This window comes from Strix uralensis, chromosome 12 (assembly GCF_047716275.1).
Source record: "Strix uralensis isolate ZFMK-TIS-50842 chromosome 12, bStrUra1, whole genome shotgun sequence".
Lineage (NCBI taxonomy): Eukaryota > Metazoa > Chordata > Aves > Strigiformes > Strigidae > Strix > Strix uralensis.
In genome coordinates, this window is record NC_133983.1 from 4863092 (window position 1) to 4877313 (window position 14222).

At 38.1% G+C, this 14222-nt stretch overlaps 1 protein-coding gene across 4 annotated transcripts in view; it reads right to left on the reverse strand.

The window, feature by feature from the left end:
• The window catches only part of SMPD3 (sphingomyelin phosphodiesterase 3), a 120780-nt gene that overhangs the window by 96918 nt on the left and 9640 nt on the right, over window positions 1-14222 (reverse strand). Inside the window, exon 1 of one of the 4 annotated variants that reach the window (XM_074881508.1) lies at window positions 10212-10270. The exons of the other annotated variants lie outside the window; for them this stretch is intronic. The gene's annotated coding sequence lies outside the window, so the exon portion shown is untranslated. Of the gene's footprint in view, window positions 1-10211; window positions 10271-14222 lie in introns of those variants that run through there. 4 annotated transcript variants of the gene reach the window in all.

Below are 14222 nucleotides of genomic sequence, written 5' to 3' on the forward strand. Positions count from 1 at the left end.
CCAGGAGAGAAACCCAGTCAAAAGAAACTCTATTTTGGAATCCAGATCTATGATAAACAAGTTGCACACAGCAAAGCAGATACCTGCAACTGAAGTAATTCAGAACTACCTGCTATCTCATTCATCACATGCACTTTCTCTAGTTTCAGACTTGCATTAAGCCTTGAAATCAGAATCTTCTTACTTTTAAAGCAGTACTATCATCCCAAAGGATTCTACACTATTTTTTTAGCTACTAACTAGGTACTGTTTACTGCCAAACACTAGCAAAATAAGTGCTAACTAACATAAGCCATGTCGGAATCGGCTCTATCTTCAGACAAAAACATTTGCAGCCTTCACTGGAGCCCAGCTATCCCGGGAAAAGAGAACATCTGAGTACAATCCTTAGAAAAATGAAGACCTTGCTACAGTACTTTCTAATAGCAAACAGAAATTTACTGCAGAAAGCAATTAGTGCTTTTCATTTGAGTTCCTCAACCCCTCGCTGTTGCAAGAAGTGCCACAGACTCCTGAGTGACTTAAATTTTACAAGTTTATTTCCAATGAAAAACTGTAACTGGGGAAAAAATCTATTATGCACAATGCAACCAGGTCACAGTTATGCCAAGAAGAACTGAAACTACTTGTTGTCAATATTTTCCAGAACCACAGAAAACATATACATAGTACGTCCATTTATTAGGACCCAAATCCCACTGTATTTTGTCATCAGTTATTCAGGTGACACCACTGGAGCACAAAGACAAGATGCTGCGATGAAGTTTCTATTTGCCAAACAGGTTGGATTGCTACTTCTACCAAAGTCCTAATGGAACACAACAGATTCCTCCACTGTCAGCTCTTGTTTTAGTCTCAGTAGTCAGCAATATAGTAGTCAGATATAGCAATCCTTTACACATATTACATAGGCTACCTTTTGTTTCTGGGGTGTTTTTTGGTTGGGGGGGGGGGGGGGGGGGGAAATGACAACAAACAAAACCACCCAAGTGCAGGTTATAATTTATTCCTGTTTTACTAAACAAAGTATTAGAGTAGATTTTTGTAACAGCAGAATTTGAAAAAATTAATACAAACACTAACATATTTCCTTGGTTTGAAAAATTTACACACAAAACCCAGCTTGTACATAAATTTCTGAAATTTCCAAGAAATATCAACATTTTGTTTCAATCACATGTGGCAGTGGAATCTCAGCACAGCTTCTTTTTTGTGATGGCAAACTTTGTGGGCAAAGTTTGGGGATGGCTATGGCATGAAGATGAACAATCAAATCAGTCATTAATTTCCCATGCAATACAGCAGAAAAAAGGTCTAATGTTCTTTTCAATTTAACGCTGATCTAATAGGGTTAACAACACCTAACATACTTTTTTCTTCTAAGGTTCCAGCAAATGATATGAATCTTAATTCTCTTAAAACAAAAAATAGTCAGGGAGTCTACTGCCCATGGCTGAAGAGATGAACTGGAAATCTGTGCTGTATAGGCCCAAATGACAGTGACAGAAGATACAGAGAGAAAAATTAAGAGAAAATTAAAAAAACTAAGCCACTTATTTGGGACTGTAAAGTATGACTTTGTTTTTAAAAATATAATCAGGTCAAAAATACTGGTAGAAGTATATATTTCTTATAAATTTTAATCTACATACCTGTAGATACTTCTGTCTAGGAGACCAGTAGGAATTTTCTCTGCTGATCATGGTTTATGTATGTCATCCATTAGTAACCTCAAGCTTTTGAAGTTATGAACAATATTTCTGTACAGTCTTAAAGACCTAATAGCACTTTCTGATACCAAAGGATTACTTAATATTTTATAAGGAACATAATACAAATTAAAATAAATAACACCTTTCATGTCTTGAATCACTAAAAGCTACAGAGATTCACATGGTATTTTTCAAAGTAATAGAGCACAAGACTGATGCTCATAGCTCCATTAGAAACATTTATATGCAAAACACTGCTTTTTCCAATCATGAATTTCTTTTGAGATTCATTATTGCCCTATAGTACTTTTGTCTGAAAAGACACTCTAGGGAGATGACACTTTCCTTGGTTAGCATTGTTGTAGCTGACAGAATGCATAAAAGGCAAACCGCTTTTTCTCCAGCTTTCAGCCTGAGCCAATCAAATGCAGAAATTCTCGGCCTCTTCTAATCTTGAATTCTGGATTTTGAAGTTTACAGAATAATTGTAGCTTTCGAGCACAGAAACATTTTGTCACATAGCCCATTCTAGCTCACATGAACGTTACTGGTGCCCTAAATACTATTAATAATAAAAAAAAACTTGTTCTTTGTCTTGTAGACATGTCAGCCTGATTAAAAATGATTGCATATTGTTAGCATTAATGCATATTTCATTACAAAGAAATGATCCCTGAAGGCACCTTACACTTACCTTCCTATCAAAAAATAATTCATACCTGAAAATGTGGGGCTTTTCCCTCTCTCGAGCTGGTATTATGGGCCCCTGCCTGGATTCCTGGGCCCTACTGTGTCAAAACACTTGTACAAAAAGACAATCTCTGCAGTAAAGAGTTTACAGAACCTTTCATTTTAGTTTTAGACAACAGCACAGAGTGACTGGAAAGGACAAGTAACAAGATGATTTCAAACATCATGATAAGCACTGTTTAATCACTGTAAAGGCTTTATAGATATCACAGCAAATGAGAGTTTCAAAAGGATGGACTTGAGAGGAAGGAAGGTGACCTCAAGGAGTATTTAGAGACAGCTTCTTCTAAACACAAGGGAAGGTAAAACAAAAGAGGCTTGTTTGAAAGCCTGATAAATAAACAATCAAGAGACTTTGACTGCTCATTTGTAGTTCAGAATAAAAACTAACAGCAAGTGAGGCAATAGATAAGGTAGAGCAGACCGCAACTCAGCAGCTTGCTTTGGAATTAGCTGGAAAGATCCTGTCACAACTATACTTGAGGCGTGTAGGGAAACCATGCAGGGTGGCTATCTCAAGAACCAAGCAAATGACCTTAGTGGCAGAGTTCTGCATTGATCTTAACTGCACAAAATTGGATTCAATGTTCATGGAGGAGGAAGTTTTTCTCAGAGTGAGAAGTCTGGGATTTGGAAAGCTTTTTCGAGGGTTCTGTTTCTGGTTTTGCTCCAGTTCAGTGCAAGATACTGTGGCAAGTTATTAATGGCAACAGAATTTAACATCACCCAAGAGTTTAATGCTTAGGAAAAAACAAGCATTTATTTCATTAACAGTGCCACTTCAAGCTACACCTATACTATTTCTTCACCCCTGGCTCCTCAGTTCTTATAAAAGCCCCATGAGTTGAGAAGCCACCTGTAAAGGTCAAGACAACCAAAGTACCAGAAAGCTACTTCGTCACATACTGGGACAGACTAAAAGCCAGAGTGGAACAGGCAGTGTAATCCGGCCCAAGTCTCCAAATAATACAGACACCTGAGCTGGCATCAATTCAAGCTAATGCAGCCATATGGTGTGCTCAGCCCTGTGTGGACACAACAGGACACAAAGAAACTGAGTTTCATTAACATAGCACTGGGGGTAAACTAACAACCTCTGCCTCTCCACACTCTCTGCTACCTTCCCAACAGTCTCCCACATCCACTGCTAGCTCAGCAATTCTGTACTGCACACCATTGCTCTGTTATGCACCAACAACCAACCATGCTCAACAGTAACCGCAGCCATCTGTTTCCCTTTTCCAGGCCCCCACTGAAAACATTTCTGACATCAGCACTGTCTCCATAGCACCTAGAAGACTTAAGTGAATTTTTCCGGTTTTAAAGCAAACCAGAGCAGAAAACTGGACAGATTTAAATGCAAGATGACATTTAATAATTTAATAAACTACTCCAAATGGCAAGGAGTAACTAAACTATGTGCAAGTCCATTTTTCATATGTTCACAGAAATTTTGACTCAGCCGTGTAAACCTGTGCAGCCACCAGAAAGGATTGGTTTGCACTTCTTGCCTCCTGCTATATGCATTTTCACCATATCCTTTGCACAGACACTAGCATCTCAAGCAGCCCTGCACACTAAACCAAGGAATTGATGCAGCTAAAAGCTGCGTGTAGCAGCACTGATTTGCATCATCTTAAGACTGAGCATGGATCTGCATCCCCATAGTACTATATTGTATCACAGCATGTCACACTGCAGCTGACAACTTTGAAATCTTTATCTGACTATTTGTAGATAAATTGGCAATAAAGGGCAAAAGGAATACCCAAATGAAACTTGCTATTACTTGCTATTCTGCCAGTCTGTAGTTTTACTATTCATATTTCACTGGATCCCTTCCTCTGTCAGAAGTACCTCAAGTTTGATATACCTCCTCTGAATGTGCAGCTTTTGCCTCTGCTTCTGCCATTTTTCTTAGATTTCACTCTTTACTGTACCAAAAAAAGTTATTTCCTTACTGCTCAGGTTTATTCCATTTTCTCTGGCCAACAGTACTCTGTGGGTCCGTTTCTTCTCCAGAATGGAAATACTCATACTTCTGAAGCAGCATTAAATCATTTGATACTACATATGTAATTTATATGGACTCTGCTCCCTATTGACAGTTATTATCCTTCTGCTTCCTCTACTCCTTTTAGTTTACTGTGGCACATTCAGAACAGTCTCAGTGAAGTAATCCTACAGCAGGCAGGAGTTTTTCTAAAAATGTATCCTGTAGGATCCCATTACAGTCAGTCTCACAAAATTCTACTCAGACAAGAGAAAGGACTTTTTGGAAAGGCACACAAAGTTAGTTTCTATATCTTAAACTACAGAAGACAGTCACATTTTTTTATACCAGTGCTAGTAAATATTTGTGTTTTCTAGAGCACAAATAAATCATTTGACACTAAACATTTGATTTTCAAAACTGAAAGCACATTAAACACTAAAGCAGAAAATATGCTTTCATGTTAGTTTTTGAAACATAGCTTAGACGTTATTCTCACAAATTAAATAAACATTATGATACCAAACTGCTTGACCTTGTTTCAGTCCAAGTGCTACACAGTACACAGAACCATAGAAATTGTAGATATCTGCATCTGAGACAAATTCCAGTCTGCAGCCTGGATGAACAGGGGATAGCACAGTAATGTTTAACACTAACACTTCTTGGGGACTCTTTCAAAGCAGCCACTTACAAAAAATGGCCTTTTGATAACTATCAGTGTAGTAGATACAATTTTTTTTTCCTTTTGCCTCATTTAAAATTCTTGCCACACTGCTCTGGGTGTGTACCCTTCATTACTAGGCCACTTCTTACCTTCATGCCTGTAATTGGAGAGTAATAATGCTATAATGGGCTCACAATGTCAGTGAAGTGCGAGCTGAATCAGATTCACTGTATTAGCCTCACCAAATTAAATCTTCATTTGCAGAAGGACATTCAAGGAATACAGATGTAAAACAGAGCTAAGTTATCCCCTCCCCAAATGCGTGACAAAGGAATCTGAGTGTCATCATAAGCACATCAGATATTCTTCATCCAAAATGAGGCTTGTGACTGCTGTGAGATTTCTCTAGCCTTGTGTTAGATTTTTTTACAAATTTTGAATACCTTCAGTCTTTGTGATGAAACAGGAAAGATTTCTAAAACACACCCCTTTTCAACCTTATGTATTTACCACTGTGACAACCGTCTACCCACCATAAAAGACAGAGAGAAAGTTAAGTGACCCAATGATGTGTCTGGGAAAATAGCTTTCACTGATCTACAGAGTACGTACAGGTTACACATTGCAATTTTAGTATTCAAGTTCAACATTTAAAAAAAAAAAACCAACAACCCAAACCACAAGATGAAACATTAGCAACTGCTACATAAAATTGATATCGATAATTTTAGAATCCATATGTCACTTCAGAGCACATATTACATGTGTTTATTAGCGTGCACATCTGCAACACCGGAAGGATAACTGAAACTCCAGAACTTTGTGACCACACTAACAATGAACACAAGAATATTTTGCAAAGCCCAATCAAAATCTTTTATATTAAATTTGCTTGCACTTGACACCAACAAAACAGAATAATATCATATCATCATAGCTAAGTTGCAAGTAAAATACAGTCTTTGTTCAACCACACAGACTGGCTCTGAAGCAAAATGGAAGGACCTGTACCTGGAGCTCAGAGCGGTGACAGTGTTTATGGGCAGTTCTCTTTGTGCAAGTTTTTTCCATCTGTACAGTCACCATACTATTCTAATTTACTAAGTTTTTTAGAAGCCTAGAATTTGCTCCAGCTAACATTGGCAGGCTAGAAACAGCATGATGTCTTAAGTCTCCAGTTCAATTTTAGGAAAGGTCTGTAAAGTAGTTATCTTAACAATTCATCTCCTTTCTCTTATCACCTTTATTTGAATGTTTCTGAATCTTACTGCTCTGAGAGTTATTGACTTAAAATTTAACCATTTGAGTTAATTTTCATTTGTTTATCTAAGGTTCACTCAGCTATTCTGTAAGTGCAACACTAGCATATAGGCAGGCATCCCATCCCTACCTAAGAATTACAGTATTATAGTCTGCTTAATCTGGATTATTTAAAGTCTATCTTTAAACTGTGCAATCACAGCACAAAAGAAGTACAATGCGTGCAAAAATACAGCTCTGTTTTGATTTGTTTTGTCCACAGAAAATTATTGGTTTGTTTCTTCAGTTGCAACAATTAATAATTCATTTTCCCAGGGTTTATGCTAGTATCAAGTGATAGAGATTGTGTATAAAAGAAATTTTGTCCAAATGCATACTGTTGTAAAACAGCCATGTTAATATTTCCTGCATTTAAAACAGAGGATTTACTTTTTCCATAACAAATAATTTTCTATCAACACTTGATCAACATTTGTTTTTCTGCTTCTACAGAAGCAGGACAGAAAATTTTACAAGGAATGTTGCACTACATTCCCACTTGGCAAAATGGGCACATCATGCACAGCTTCTATTCACTAATAAGGCGTTGCAAAGTTTGTGAGACTACAAACTAAGTAACAAAAAAATATTACCTAAAGTCAAGGGAACTATCTTTCAGTGTGTTGACTTGGCACAGAAATCACTTCCAAATCCATTTACAAAAACTTTGCAAATTTGTAATTATCATTTCTGTCCTGATAATAAAAGTAAAATATGGAATGCTTATACAGAATTCACATAACTATAGTACTTCCCATAGAGGCTAACCAATCTCCAACCATGTAAAATTTATTTAACTATTCAATATCTAATCAGACATAGTGATTTTTGCATGAACAGACAACTAAATTAAAGGAATTATTCAAAACAGAACTAAAAATCTTCTACAGTGTCCGAATCTGCAATAGTAAGACACATAACTAGTCTGACAGACCACATGAATCAGTATTACTACCCTGTAATAGTTCTGCCAGTAAAAAAGGCGGACAATTGAAATAAGTTTTTTTCCAACACAAAACATTCACTTTGTAGTGCAACTATTTTAATGCAGGACTCAATACTACTAAATCAAATTTGGTAGGAACCGCGCCATTGATTACAGTGAAAGGGAATCAAAATGTTCGTCCCAGCCTCTAGGCCAGAAGGCAGCACAACTCTAGAAACACTGGTGGTATCTCAGAACTCACAATATTATTAATTGTTACTTAAGTAAATTTTAATTAAACCATTTCACTCCTATACTTTCCCAAACACACACAACATTTTGCACTTTTGTAACTAGCAGCCTCCCTTTCACAAAAGCTTATACTTTAAACAAACACACAGCCAGAATAGAGATAGAAAAAACAATAGTTACCTTCACCATTAAATTTGGTCTCAATCTAGAAAATTATTTGCCTGCACATATCAGAGAGCTCAACCCTGTCTTACTCTGTGCTGGTGGCAGCTTTGGGGTACTGAACTGAGTGGGGGCTGCTGTATAGCTTGCTTTTTTTTTTTTTGTACGTGTTATTACTGCCTTCGTGGCATTCTAAGAATGTCATGCTTAGCTATAGGGACCGTATTTTCAACAGAACAGTTCAGTTAGGCACCAAATCAAAATGGACAAATCTTCACAAGAGCTCAGAACAGTCAGTGCTAACCTCTTCTGAAAATCTGTCCCAAATTATAGATGCCAAGTACTTGAAAACCTGGCTCAGAGCTCTTAAAAATCTGTTTTCATATGTTCAAAACCAACACTGCAGCCACTAAAGGTTTGGGTCTCCTGACACTATGTATTGCTACCAGGGGAGGAGCAAGGCAAGAGGCAACCTAGAACACTGAAAAAATCTACTTTAAATGACAAAGCTTACTACTACTACTACTACATTTACTGGCACTGTCCATGGGCCAGTTTGGGATTTAGCCCCTCTTTTATTTCTATATTAGTCTTTCTGAGACAGAACTGAGCACCTCTTCCTTTTGCCAGTTCCTCAGTGATGTCAACCTAGGGTGTTGCTAGCGACAGTACATTAGAGACAGAACAATGAGCTGGCCTAAAAGAAAATGCAGCAATCCCTCACACCTTTCTTTTCCTGTAACCAAATCAGGTTGAATCTTTGTAAACTAATTGAGTTTACATGACATGGACAAAAAAGACAACCATAGAATATTTATCCAACTGATAATTTATACAGTTGTGAAAAATAACATAGCCATTTGTTATTTAAGTGGACTAGGATGGTATCATTTAGCTTTAACACACTCCAGCAACCACTTCCTAAAAGAAACTGCTGTGCAAAATGAGATTGAATTATATATTTTGAAGCTTCCACAACTTTGATCTTTAATATAAAATATGGAATGCCAAGGCCAAAATTCTGCCTTTAGCACAATTCTTTGTCCCAAAGACATGCATAAATGTTTTGTTATTGGAGTTTCTTTGAGAATATTTGAATTTAGCAGTACAGTATTTGCTTACACTTTTATGTTCAACTGTAAAACTGAAATGACAGCTTTGGCCAATTCATACAGTTACTACACTAGAAAGTCAGTTTCCGTTAGTTCCCTGAACTGCCATATAGTAAAAGTAGAATCATCGTACTTTTTTGCATGCTGTGATCGGAGCTATAAGGAGAAGTCTCCAAGCATCTGTTAAGGAACTCTTGCCTTTAAAAGATGTGGATGACATCTAATGTAGAAGTGTTTGGCTTTTTACTGCTACCACCTGCCCTGATAATTTAAACATGTTATTTTCTTAACACAAACTCTCTTTACCCCAGTTACAAATAAAGACTCTTAAAGAGGCAATGTTAATTCTAGCCTATATAAACATAGATGATTCTTACAAGACAACAAAAACATCAGGGACTTAATGTAAAAACCTTCTAATACCCTAGCGTATAATTACATTATTCATTAGCAAGTAACTTCAAGTGGGTGTAATTTAATGTTTCCTTCCTGTCCCTTGAGCAAACACCACACAAAATAGTTAATCAATTTGATCCTAGGCTCCTAAAATCTAGTCTCCATAAAATCTGATAGAGACTCATGGAAGAGCTCCACCCCAGCCTACCCTCAAGGATCAAGAGTGTCTACCCAACTTACAGGGTTCACCCAAACGTGATGGCAATGGCAGATAGGACTGTACTTCCTTCATTTTTCAGTAAATTCAGCAGAAAGAAATTGCCCAGCAAGACCTACTTACCATCTGTCATTCCTTTTGACTAACTAGATGTTTTGTGAGATGGACTGGGCATTCATGAGGTCCACTGCAAATGGGCACATCTGCCCTGATTCCCACCTCAGACCTTGCCTTTCAACAAAACCAGTAATCTGGTTATTTTGATCTCCGCTTCGTATAGTCTGGGTAAGGATCTGCATGCTGACAAAAAAACAAAGCCCTAGCGTTTTACACAATCTTCTTATTAAAACATTGCTTATTTAGTAACAAATTATTTAATAAAACAATTATTTAATACAGCTACTGCCATTGATATACCTTTGTGTCACTTGCCCGGCAGGGTTAATTTCCAACAAGGACACTGCAGAAACGGAACTAAATGAGCTTTACAAACAGAAATCCCCACTCGAGGAGCAGGGTGACCCAGGACACCCAGCAATGACAGGCCACACCTTCCATCTCACAGACGCCCCCTCACACCTCCCAGTCCTCAGCTGCCACTATTCCTGCTCTCATCCAGGCTTTTTTCTTCCCTCTTTTTTTTCCTTCCTCTGCAAGGCTAGCATGATAAGGCCAAGAAAGAGATGAACGAAGAAAACCGGGTTTGGTTACTGCCTACAGGCTTACCCCCCCTGAGGAGACGGCACGTTCAGAAACCGAACGAGTCCTCGCCCGCTCTGAGGAAGCTGTAATGGCGCCCTCACCCTGCAAGAGACACGGTGACGGAGAGCCCGCTCTCCCGCTGCCTTCGCTCTGATTGGCTGCTCGGCAGCAGAGGCGGGAACACGGCGGGAAAGCACCAACCAGAGGCGAGCGCAGCGGTGCGTGACGGCCGCGAGGCTGAGGAGAGGACAAGGTGGCGGCGGTGCGGTTCCTAGCTTTGACAGGGAGTGAGGCATCAGTTGGTGTTCTCCAGATGAAGTATAACCTGTATGTTCTTCTTCTCGATGTTACATTTGTTTGGAGGTATCTGATGTTAGCTTCAGAAGTGTTACTGCCTTCTTGAGGAATAGCCTTGCTTTACCTTACCTATATATTTCCAGTACTATGCAACAAACTTCTAACACCCCAGTCAGTTTTTAAACCAGGAGAAAGGTGACTTAACTGATGTCTTAACTGATTGTGATGAATAAGTCCTGCCATCTTTGTTGATGCCAAACAGCTTGGCTGGCTTGCTGACTATTAGTCTGCTTCTGCCAGTGCTAAACGGGGAAGTGACTAAGCTACAGAATCAGAGGATTGAGTGTAAACGTGGCAGACGTTGACTGCAGTAAATGAGCGCTGCATGGGAGAGAGAGTAATCCTCTCTGGGATGTAGAAGCTCATGTTACCTGTTTGGCCTTCTGGCATCTTTGTTACTTAGTCCCTCCTGGCATCTCCCTGTAGAAGCAATGGCTTTCCTGCCCTCTGTTGCTGCTGCCTTCTAGCAGAACTGGAATGCAATAAAAAGCTAGGAAGGGGAAACCTGAGATGGCCTGAAGAAGAAGGAAAATACTGTGGAAGTGTGTTTCAATTTCTGAAATATCTGTAGTTAGATAGTGAGGGGTGGGATTAAGCTCTATCAGCTCCCTGTGAGCCTGTTTTCACTTAATGGAAGAGGCTTCCAATTGATAGACAAGTTCTCTTCAGACAGAAGGGTTTCATCTAAGAGTTGTACTACTTGCCTCTTTAAAGTAGCTTGATTAGTAGATTTAGGTAGTCTAGCTGATGATGACTCTTAAACTTTTTTTTTCTGAACTGTAAACATATTAATTAGCTTTTGTCAGTTGCACTGACTTATTTTTGTCATTCTAATGATGATTTTTATACTTGTTATTACATTAGTGGTTTATTTAAATCCATGTTATGTACCCAGAAGTCTGGGATGGGTACTTCTTAATTATGTTGGCTTTTTGCATTAACGTGTGATCTATAATGTTTTGGAGCCATCCCATACTGTTTATTTAATTAGGTTGCCTGGCCTGTGTATTAAAAATCTTTCTGCATCTTGGAAAGTAATCTAATTTTCTGAATACCAGAAAGATAATCTTATTCTGTAAGAAATTTGACAGGATTTTTAATATTCTACTTGTCTATGCCACAGCTATTTTTCTTCTGCAGTAGTGGTAAGAGAGTCAGCACAGCTTAAAGAATTTTGGAAGACCTGTCTTCAGCAATGGGCTTTCTTTCTTGAACTGTACAGCTTAAACACTCTTAATATTATACAGTACATGTTTCATGAAAACAGCATGTACTGAAATGTATATCTGTAGTAATGCAACCATGAATACATAAACACCATCACAGAACTCAAAAGAAGGATGCAGTTTTCCTCTTGTTCTCAATGATTGGCAGCAGTAATGGGCTGGAAAAGTAGTAAGAAAAAGTAAATTGGCTCATCAATAGTCAATGTAGAAACTATTTTTTTACTTAGGCACCCATTTGGGGTATTATTATGCATGTCCTTTTTTGTCAGAACTGTTGCTTCTTATGATGGTATCAAGTGCTAGTAAAATTTGAGATCAGTTTTCATGCGACCTCAGGACACCTACCTGTGCATGCAAAATGGTTCAATTCTCAGACATGTTCGTCCTGCAACTCCAACCCCCTGTACATTTAAGTCACTTTATTTCCAATAATATGTTATGGCCAGATTTTCTGGGGTTTTTTTTTGTAAATGTGAAGAGAAGTGGATTGTACTAAAAGTACTTGAAAGCAGGTGGAAACTTGATTGCAAATATTAAGAGGGTCTCAAGGTACTGGTATTGCAGTTGGCTGTTAGGAATGTCTGGAATCTTACTGATAGTAGGTCTGTAGCTGTGAGAAATGCAAGCGTTGTGGAAACTAATTTCTTCTTAGTAGGCAGACTTTAAATCGGGGGTGGGGGGTGTTCACAGTTCTTAGCTTCTGACACTGTTTTTCATATCGAATACCAAGACCATTTTGCAAATGAAGACTAGGTGATTTATCTTTTCAGTGCTTATGCCTATTGAGCATTTTCTGTGCTCGCTTGTGAAATTGCTTATATGTCTCTGAACTATTTGTTGCTGTTTTTTCAGGTAATGCTTGACCTTTTAATCATTCCATCATCTCTTTGTTTCTGCATTGATGCTGTCAGGCTTGGGGCCTTATACATTGCTTACAGTTCAGCACACCATCCACATTTTTATAGAAACTGTTGAAATTGCATGATTCCTCTCACTTATGTGCTTGGCAGCAGTTCCTTCATGGGTATAGCTGTTGTTTTTCCTCTCTACTGAATGTTCTAGCTCTTGCAGTGTCAGTTCCTTTACCAACCATCTGTCTTGCTGGCTCGCTTGTTATCTTAACAGCTCTCCTTCTCAGACTAGATGAAAGTCCTAGTGAGTATACCATCAGCTGCTAATTTTTTATTCAGAAGCTTTTAAAACAATGGTTGCTGCCCACAAATACCCTATATTTCAATCCTTTCTATTCAGTCCTTGGCTTTTATAGTTGCTTTCTTCAGCTTCCTCCTTCTCTAGGTTCTTTCGCAACTTGTTTGTCTATCACTTCATTTCTTTTCCTGAAATTTTTAGAGTAATTTTCTTCAGTTTGACAACCTAGCTTGTCCCTGAATTCTGTCTGGAAAGTGCATGTCTGAATGCAAGGAAAATCTGATCCAGTTGTTTGTTGTTTCCCAGTAACTCTGTTCTTTAAAATCTCTGAAAGAGGTATCTACTTTCAGATATTAGAGAAGTCAGGTAATAGCTCCTGAGAAACGTAAGATTGATATCTTTTGTCAAGAAGTTAGAGAACAGCTTCTTTGTAGCAGTAGCAGTATCAGAGATGGGATAGATTGTCTTGTAGCTCTGGCTGGCATATTGCTAAACAATCTAGCAATCTTTTTGATGAAAAGTTCTATTTGCTTGTAAGCTGGTCAGGCCTGGATACAAAATTGCTTTATGAAGACCCGAGTGTATAGTATTCCTTATTATAGTAGCAGTTTGTTTTATTTTTGTACACTATACCTGCTTTATAATCTGCCAATAGCTAAAGTTCATTTAGTGTCTAGAGCATTATAAACCACTACCTGGTGTTAGTGCAATTTTCAGGGGTAGAAATGAATCATGCAGATAATAATAATTTCAATAAAGATAGAGGCTTACCAGATTTTTTTTTTTTTTTTTTTTAATGTATGTTGGTGAACCTTTCTCAGACCCTCTGCTCCTTTCCTGGACAAATTCAAATGTTGTTTATTGCTAGTGCCAATTTATCAGCCAAACATCTGTAGCTGACAGCTGTCCTTATGAAGAAGGCCCCAGGAGATTAAAACTCCTGGGACACTGATTTGCGTGTTAGATGTTACTGTTTGTCATCTTCTAAGGGTCTTTTATACTTGCTGTTTCTTAAAGAAAACTGAGTGTGCTTATAGTGGTAACTAATAATTAGTAAGCTGGATTTTATTTCCCCACTGAACTTAAGACCTCCAGGGTAAATTCAGACCTGTCATTTAATACCTCTAGTGAGGCACTGTCTATGTGAGAAAGCTTTGTTTCCAAACTGAACCAGTGCAGCTGAAACAGGTCTTCTCCCACTGTGATGCTGTTACACTGGTAAATGTGTAACACATTATTATGTGTTCATAATAGATTGGTCTGTTCTGGGCTAGGAAGTTAAAGCTATATTACTATATTGGTA